Genomic DNA, 10,149 nt, shown 5'->3' on the forward strand with positions numbered 1-10,149 from the left:
AAATCTGAAAAGATGGGAGAGTACTTTAGTATCATGTTTGTGATCATCTTAATGATTTAGAAATCATATCACAATTAGTCCTCTAAAGGTCATCTTAGTGCATTCTTATGACTAAGAAGAGGAGTCATGAATTGTTGAAATGGTTAGATCAGGAAGATGAGTCATACTTCGTTCCAAAACAATTCTTAGAGTCATACTCCAAGATTGTAACTTGAGTGACATATCTTAAAGAAAGGTTTAAAACACTTGTCAAATGTAAGAGTAAAAGTGTCATACTCTTGTACATTTGAAATTCGTAAGTTGTGATGTTTTGGATAAAACAAAGACCAACTAAGGCCAATTGTGTGAAGTGTTTGTCTTGATAAAGAATCCGCACTATCTCTTGAATATTTGGCAAGATAGTCTTATATGTCAAGAGGATAGTGGGAGTCTTAAAGATCCTAAAAAGAATTTCCAGAACTAATCAAGAATAAAACCTGAGGTTCTTCACTAGCACACGACTTGAGGTTTATAACCTATCGTGTTGACATATTCTGTGCCCATTCCAGTTAAAGTTGGCTTTGCATAGGAGTTCTGAAAATTCTCAATTGGTTGCATAACAACTTGGAAGCAATGGCAGACCCTGTACTGCCAGGTGGCAAAGAGTTAAGATTGCATAAGTTCAGTCCATATGAGTTTGGATTTGTCATTATCCTTGTCTTGTGACTATGGTTTTGACGATTCACATGGATAAGAACACATACACCATAAAATCTAAGGGTCATAAGGTTTCTCTCCGATTCATGAAAATGATGGTGAGGAAACACTTCCACCAAGTAGATTTGAAGCAGATGGCAAAAGCTCTAAACAATTGAGACTATGATTACGGCATCCCTTTTCATAGTTCTGAAATTGTTTAGACACACATGCATGCTATCTAAGGAAAGGTGTATGATTTTGATAAAGTTTTATCAAAGCATCTCGTATCAGAAATCTGAACTTTGGTAAGAAAGTCAATAAAGTATTGATTTCTAGAAGTCCAGCTGATTTCTGAGTACATGTCAAAGCTAGTGGGAGCATAAGTGTTATGCTAATAATCATCATGTTAGTGGGAGCATGATAATTATTGTTAGTGTTGCAAGTTAGCAATGTTAATTATAGAAAACAAAAGTTTCAATTCGTGAGGCTGTAGGGATTGAAAAAGTTGTTTTGCTATAATTAAGGGAGAGGATATACTTCATTTCAGTTCTAAAGGCTTATATTGAGACCTTAATCATCTTTAGTCAAGAATATATATATATATATATATATATATATATATATATATATATATATATGAATTTCATGTTGGATTGGTTCAACTTAAGGAAATTCTATATATTGCGTTCTCAAAATTCGATTATGATTACGACATCCCTCTTCATAGTCAAATTTTGAAAACATGGCAAATAAAAATATTGTAGCAAAAGACTGGTCTAGAATCATGTCTTTATGTGAGACATCATGAATCGTGTACCATTTGCTTTGGGTACAGGATCGATTGCATGTGCTATAATATTTGTCATTTCTAAATTTTTCCAAATGCCCAGAGGCATTAAGAAGGGAAAAGGTCTAGAATTGGATATGACTAAAATGATTAAGCAATTTTCGAGGACAATCTGAGGTTTACCAAAGATTGGTTGCTCAGGGACAGTTGGAAGTATAGTGCTAATTTTGGAAGGACCATATTGACATATTCTGAAAAAAGGCATCTCTTATTCAGAAGTGATAGTCAAAATGAGAATATGGAGTTGTCTCCATAGGTGGAAGTTATCTGTGTAAGATTAGAAAACTTAATGCAAGAAACATGTCCAAAGCAATGTACTTTGAATATGAGACTTAGTTTCCATGGAGTTGATCTCCATTGGAATACCTTATAATGACTGTTGACAAGTCTTTGTGACTTTGTACATATTCATTACAGGAGGGTCAGTGCATATAAGTTTAAAATCTAAACAGATTTCGATAAATGATAGGAATTTGAAATTCTCACATTTTTTGATAAGGATTTGGGAGTGTGAAATTAGAATCATTGAAATTATGTTCAATTGGTTTATTTCACAAAGTAAGGATCATAAACAAACATAGAGTGCATACTTGGTGTATGGCAAAGCTATTGTTTAAGAAAAACATAGTGTACATGCTTGGAGCATGGGACAACTAGTGTTTTTAATTCAAGTATAAAGTTGATAAAACCGAAACAATGAATAATGAGTAATCAGTATGGTGATAAATAAAAGTGTTTATTTATATTCATAGGGTTTGATACCATATTTGATTAATTTATTCTTGTGTTTCACTTTGCATGTTTTGACTTCCAGAATAACTAAGTCGCTCTTCCTGAATGATTAAGTTATTCAAACCATCCACAGTCGGTCATATGTTGGAAGTAGATATGAATCAAGACTGTCATGGGTTGGTTTGTAGAGGTCCAAGTTGGTGGACAAAGTGGTGCTACAACACTCATGAGTGCTCATAAGTTCTGAGTATTGGATTCAACCCGCGCTCATTTGAATCACTTCATGGATTTTATCATGAGTGATCATGAGACGATAATATCTTATATTCTTCAAACCTAGAGATATGAGTTGTTACTATGAGTTAGTTATACATTGATTGCACGAAAACGCATTTGGTAACTCGATGTTATAAAACGTGCCTTTGTGTATGATTCAACAAGTAGTAGAACAAGCCATATGAGTCGAAGTTTATCCATTCCTTTTACCTTCGGGATAAAAGCGATATCTGTGGGCCCCTCGATGATTTAGCGATGACACATGTGAGTGCTTGGCCAAGCCAGGACTGATTTGATATGTTCAATCAGTCAGTCATCATAAATCGAAAATCGGGAAACAACAAATGGACAGAGAGAATGATTATAATCCATGTCTCAGTCCATATGATATCTAGAATGGAGGAATATATGATCCCTTATCTAATGGACAAGTTATTGACAAGGTTAGAGTTCGACAGCGGCTTTAAGAGCTACGATTGCCAGTTAGGTTTTGAAGTCATACTCAATAATAGTTTTAGACTTATCCAAGTGGGAGACTGTTGGATTAATGTCTAAGTCCATAACTATATTTGGTATGTACTTGACCCGACCCGGCATGGTCCATTTGGGTTGCACTTCACCGGCACAATTTATATGGATAGTCTTTTGAGAATAGTATATTTATGATTTATATTAATATATTATAAGTTCTAATATATTAATATGGAATCATATTATTTAATTAGTATTGATCAAGAATTAATTTAGAATTAATTAAGTGATCAAAAAGAACTAATTAAATATGGACTCTTATATATATGGAATGGGTCAAGTTCATTTAGGTTGGGCTAAGATTTCATGGATGGTCCATGGAGCTTTTAACCCATGGATCCTATGTAAATGAAAGGTCATGGGTATTAGGGTTTACATGGATGTAACCCTAATCCTCCATAATATATAAAGGGGTCCTTGGCTCACAAAATTGGCACAAGTGTGTGAAAATAAGAGTGGGCCGATTTTAGTGTGCATACATATTCTCTCAAGTTCTTCCAAGGTGTTTTGGTGATTTGTGATTCCATTTGAGGCTTCCACACTATTGGGGCTAAGCTCTTAAAGCTTGAAGACATCAAGCTACATCAAAAGGTATGTCATCTAACTAGAACTTTGTAGTATAGGTGCTTCATAATATGCTAGTTAGGATGAAACCTTGGAATAGTTAATATTTGCATGTATAATAGAGAAAACATAGATCCAAGGTTTATAGGGTTGCATGTACACCATAGGACTGTTAGAATGCTCAAAACCCAACACATTTACCTTTGGTAGAATTTTCCTACAATAATAGTTTCCACTCGAGCATAAAGATGGCACCTTATCAAGCTTTATACGGACATAAGTGTCGTACGCCGTCTTGTTGGCTAGAGGCTGGAGAAAAGCAGTTTATGGGACCCGAGATGGCCCATCAGACTGCTGAGAAGTTGAAAGTGATCAGGGAAAGAATGTTAGCAGCTCAAGATCGTCAAAAGAGCTATGCTGACAAAAAGCAAAGACCGATGACTTTTGAAGTTGGAGATTCGGTTTTGCTTAAAGTCTCGCCGTGGAAGGGACAAATAAGATTTGGTAAAAGGGGAAAATTAAGTCCAAGGTTTATTGGACCGTTTAAAGTTCTTCAGAGGATTGGGAACCAAGCTTACAAGCTAGAACTACCAGAAGAACTGGATGGTATTCATAACACTTTTCATGTGTGTTATTTGAGGAAGTTCACGGGAGAAGTTCCCAATATAATTCCAATTTCTGAATTGAGAATTGATGAAAACAAAAGGTTAATTGAAGAACCTGAGGCAATCGTTGACCGAAAGACTAAGAAATTGCGACGCAAGATGGTCGAATTAGTGCTTGTCCGTTGGAAACATACGAATGGGCCAAATCTCACCTGGGAAACGGAGAGTGACATGTTGATTCGCTATCCGCATTTGTTTGTTGATGTGTGATTCCGGGGACGAAATCATCCTGAGGGGGAGAGAATTGTAACGCCCGCGTTTCCAGGCTAGGCATTATTGTTGATGTAATAGTCTAGGTTAACCTTTGTAACTCTTTTGAAGTATTAATGATGAAATATTTGAGTATTATGTGTTTTATGCTTAGTTGTGTGGCTTAATTGAATTAAGAATAAAATAAGCGTCAAAATTAAAATGTTAGATAAGCTCGATATCTATGGATAATGTTGTAGTAGTTGAAACGAGGTTTCCGAATATATATAGAATGCCGAAATCCGAGTTATAACGAAGAAGTTATGATCTGTCGAAGTTTCGCGACAGAACCGGCACGACGCTGAATGACGTAAAATATGAATTTAAGATAGAGCGATATCTAGCCTTAGTGATCTAAATGGAAGTTGTAGAGTTCGTTAAACCGAGAGCGTGCATAAAAAGAACGCCCAAATCTGACTTCGTATGAGGAAGTTATGATTTTCCGAAGTTTCGACTTAGCAGTGTGCAACCCGAATACTCGATTTGAGATCGAGCGGTTTTTAGCCGAAACAATCTAAACGAGAATCGAAGATCTCGTCGATAGTAGTCCAACGGTAAAAAGACAGACGAAAACGGACGTCGGATGAAGAAGTTATGAATTTCTAACGTAGTGTTCCTGTCCCGGCCTACTAAAAATAATATAATAAAAATATATTTAAAATAAAGTCAAAAATAGCCGACGGAGTCTAAACGAGAGTTGTAGAGCATAATATCACCTACGCGTGGATATAAAGAACATCGAAAACGGAGCTCGTATGCGAAAGTTATGAATTTCTGAAGTTCGGGGAGTGAACCCCACGGCTGTGTCAGTTCACGAGGTGAGTATTAGAAACTCACGAGGTGAACAGATGATGGACGTCTTCCAGGGCAAGTGGCCGTGACAAAGGCAATGACGTATCGAGCTCACGAGGTGAATATTAGAAACTCACGAGGTGAGCCAGTTTACGAGGTGAATATTAGAAACTCACGAGGTGAACTCAGAAAATTCACCCTATAAATAGAAATCGAGGGTCAGCCGAGTTTGGTTGCTCATCTCTTACTCTCCCACTCCCGATACTCTCTCTAAGCCCTATTTTAACCCCCCGAAGCCCCGGTATCATTCCCGAGACCCGAAGCGAGTCCCGAAGCCCGAAGATCCCGAGAAGAAAAGAGTTTCCGAGCCGAAGCTCTGCCCGCGAGAAGCCCGGTGTGTGAAGTGATCCCGGTTTCACCGAAGAAGACTACTTCTACAAGCCGTAGTACTGTCCGATCATCTTCTGATCAAGTGAGTGTGTAGTCACTTTCTTCTAATACATAAATACGAAGTATTTACTATAAAATACGTGTTATGTGTTTATATATTGGTGTTGATTTGAAGGGGGTACATAATCTCTTTCAAATGCACGATTTTATACAAGTATCGATTTAATGTACTAAGTATATGTGTTATGTGAGTGTATCGATGTTATCTTCTAATCTCATAGATATGATTTATTCTCTATGAAATACGTGTTATGTTTATGTGTCTCATCTTTTATCTGGAATGTGTTTTGAATGAACATATTATGCAGGTTTTAAATTATGTATAAAAATGTATATTTTATCTACTAAAATGTTGGGTAGAACATGGGTAGATAGTTGTCTTGTGATAAAAAGATGAGAGGCCTCGTTGTTGTTGCTGATTCAGTCATCTAGCGGAGTTTAGATGACGACCACAGACTTTTCTAGACAGTCCAGTGGAACGCTAGCAGGCTCATTACCTGTAGGTGTTAATGAACTTGGGTGTTCATTCGCTGTACTCTATCCCCCTCATGGTTGCCTTTAGGACATCTATTGTTAAGGAAACCCCTTTGCAGTAATGTCCGTCCCGATGAAAATCCTAGATTAGGTCCCTTGTAATAGCTGTTGTTTTAGGGACATAAACTGAGGATAACGGGAATGGGTAATCGGGTTATTGTTGGTTGATGAACTAAATATATTTATTTATTGTGGGTCGAAAACCCTATATGCTTACCAGGCTCCCAAGCCTGACCCACTCAGTTTTCTTTGTATTACAGGTAGTGGCGCCAGAGCATAAGTTGGATGACTTGTCAAGTTATTTTTGGATTATAGACCTGCTGTTATATATAACTGTTGTAAGGTCTGTATTGTAATGTTTATGCTTTTGGTCTGTTTATCGGAACATGACATCCCGAGTTTTGTTTTATAATGAAAATACATTTCTTTATGAAATGCTTTGGTAAATCTTATTTTATCATATTTCGTTTTGGAAACAAATTCCGCAACTCTTTTAATCAAAGGATTACTCTGAAATTGTTTTAAAAGCATAAATTAAACCGGTCTTTTCTGGCCGTGATTTTGGGGATGTCACATTAGGGTAGGAACGTTATTTGACAGTCTATATGATTCTATTTGTGTATAACTTGCATGCATAAGGCAACCTGCGGTGTTGATTGAGGTTTTTTGTTCTGTGAGGATTGAGGAATCCTAAAAGGGTCTAGGACGTGTGTGTGTGTGTGCTATGTTGTATGAGTTATGTTTCTGAGTATATTTGGGTGAATTGGAGGTATCAAGTATGACCGTGAGGAAGGTACAGGTAGGTGTGGAAGGTAGTATTGGGCCCATACTACTGAAAGTACAGGACTTGTACCTGAGACAAGAGCAGACAAAGAAAATCTAAGGAGTTCGGTGAGGAGGAATCCTTTCGAACCTCTTTATCGATTATTTTCTATGTTGTGTTTTCAGTTTAGGATGGTGATGGCTACACGAGGAGGTTCAGGTTTAGGATCGGGTTCGGGTTCATGTTCAGGTGCTGAGCTGATTGATGAGAGGTTGCGCAAGCTTATCGCAGCCGAGGTTACTCGCGTCATCCTTGACACTACCCCGGTGATTTTCGGTACCGTCAAGGAGGGTATTATGGAGATCATGGAGGAGTGGCTCAGATCATTTTGAGCCGAGATTTCTGCGGGTTAGATTGGGACTCGAACTCCCTCGTTCCGGGAGTTCAAGGTGTTGGGTTTTGAGCAAACTAACACTCCTAAGGTGTTCATGCAACCCTAGAAACCTTGGATCTATGTTTGTCTAAAATACATGCAAAATAATTTTCCAAGGTTCATAACCTATCTAGCATACATGGGGTACTTTTAAACATAAAAGATACTAGAAGAATTACATACCTTTGTTAGTGAGTTGATTCCTTGGGAGTTTGAGAGCCAAGCACCAATAATGTGAATGCCTCAAATGGAAATCACAAATCACCACAAACTTGGAAAACTTATGAGAGAGCACTCTAATACTCTAGAAATCGGCCACACCTTATGCACACACACATAGTGTCTTTTCAAGCACTATAAGCCTCTTTATATAGTGTAGATGATTAGGGTTATGAACCATGCAAACCCTAATAACCCATGTCGTTTCCTATTCCAAGGATCCATGGGTTAAAAGCCCCATGGATCATCCATGGACTCCCATTCAAGCTTAGCCCATTTCCTTATGAGTGTTAGCCCACACTATATAAGTACAATAGCCCATTATTTAATTAGTCACCTTATGATCACTAAATTAATTCATAATTAATTTAAGATCAATACTAATTAAATAATACAATTTCATATTAATATATTATAACTTATAATATATTAGTAGGCCGCAAATATACTCTTCTCATAATGTTATCCATATAAATAGTTCGGCTGAAGTGCAACCCAAATGGACCATGCCGGGTCGGGTCAAGTATATACCAAATAAGTTATGGACTTAGACACCTTATCCAACAGTCTCCCATTTGGATAAGTCTGATAACTGTATTTGCCTATATAGCTTCAGGAACCAACTGGCAATCGTAGCTCTCAAAAACTCTGTTGAACAATGAAGCGCCATTTTAGATAAGTGATCACATAATCCTCTGCTCTCATGATATCATCCAGACAAATACATGGAACAATGTCTTACTTATTGTCCAGCAGTTTGTTTCCCGATTTCCGATTTGTTTGACAAAGAACTTAATCGAACACATCAATTTAGTTCTGACCGGGCCCGATACATAGGCCAAAACAAAATCATCGAGGGGCCCAGATATCGCTTCTATTTCTAGAAGGAACTGATAAACTTCGACTCCTATGCTTGTTCTACTACTTATTGAATTGCACACAAAGGCACGTTTTTTAACATCAAGTTACTGATGCGTTTACGTGTAATCAATGCACAACCAACTCATAGGTAACAACTCATATCTCTAGGTTTGAAGACTTATATGATATTACCGTCTCACGATCACTCGAGATAAATTCCATGAAGTGATACAAGTGAGCGTGGGTTTATTCCAATACTCATAACTTATGAGTACTCATGAATGTTGTAGCAACCATTGCTATGGCTAAACACCTTTAGTTATCTACAATCCCAATTCATGACAGTCTTGATTCATACCTACTTCAGACATATGACCGACTGTGGAGAGTTTGAATAAACTTATTATTCTGGAAGTCAAAACATGCAAAGCTGAAACAATAGTAAATAATTGACAATGATAGCAACACCTTACTCATAATTAAATCACAACTTTTATTCATCATCAAACGTCGATTACATTTTACAAGTTTCAGTAATAACTATCTAATCTGTAAAACTAATATTGTCCCTCAGCCCGATGCGTCTCGCATGCTGCAAATGCTTCACCCTCGTCAGTCCCTTCGTAAGGGGATCCGCAGGGTTCTCATCTTACGATACCCTCTTTGCCACGAGGAGTCCATCTTCTATCTTGTGTCTTATGAAGTGATATTTTCTGTCAATGTATCGGGATCTACCATGATCTCTTGGTTCCTTGGCTAAGGCAACCACATTATTGCTGTCACAGAAAATCTCCATAGGCTCCTTAATAGCTGGTACAACTCCAAGGTCTCCGATGAAGTTCCTCAGCCATATCGCCTCCTTTGCCGCTTCACTCGCTGCTATGTACTCTGATTCACAAGTCGAATCAGCTACAGTCTCCTGTTTGGAACTCTTCCAAGTGATTGCCCCTCCATTTAAGGTAAAGACCCAGCCCGACTGAGAGCGGAAGTTATCCCTATCAGTCTGAAAGCTAGCATCACTATACCCTACTACTCTCAAGTCATCACTCCCACCAAGGGTAAGGATCCAATCCTTAGTCCTCCGCAGGTACTTGAGAATATTCTTTACCGCAGTCCAATGAGCCTTGCCAGGGTTCCCCTGATATCTGCTGACCTTGATCAAAGCGAAGGCCACATCAGGACGGGTACAAGTCATAGCATACATGATCGATCCAACAGAGGAAGCATAAGGTAATCGACTCATCTCAGCTATCTCATCTTCTGTACTCGGGCTCTGAGCCTTACTCAGTTTGGCATTGCTTTGGATCGGTAATTCTCCTTTCTTGGAATTCTGCATGTTGAACCTTTTCAACACCTTATCCAAGTTGATACTCTGACTAAGTCCAATTAGTCTTTTACTCCTTTCTCTTAATATCCTTATCCCTAGGATATAGGCAGCTTCTCCAAGGTCCTTCATAGCAAAGCACTTCCCAAGCCAGGACTTAACCTCCTGCAAGGTTGGGATGTCATTTCCTATGAGTAGTATGTCATCCACATACAGTACCAAAAAGCTAAC

This window comes from Lactuca virosa, chromosome 7 (assembly GCF_052849685.1).
Source record: "Lactuca virosa cultivar CGN04683 chromosome 7, Lactuca_virosa_CGN04683_v6, whole genome shotgun sequence".
Lineage (NCBI taxonomy): Eukaryota > Viridiplantae > Streptophyta > Magnoliopsida > Asterales > Asteraceae > Lactuca > Lactuca virosa.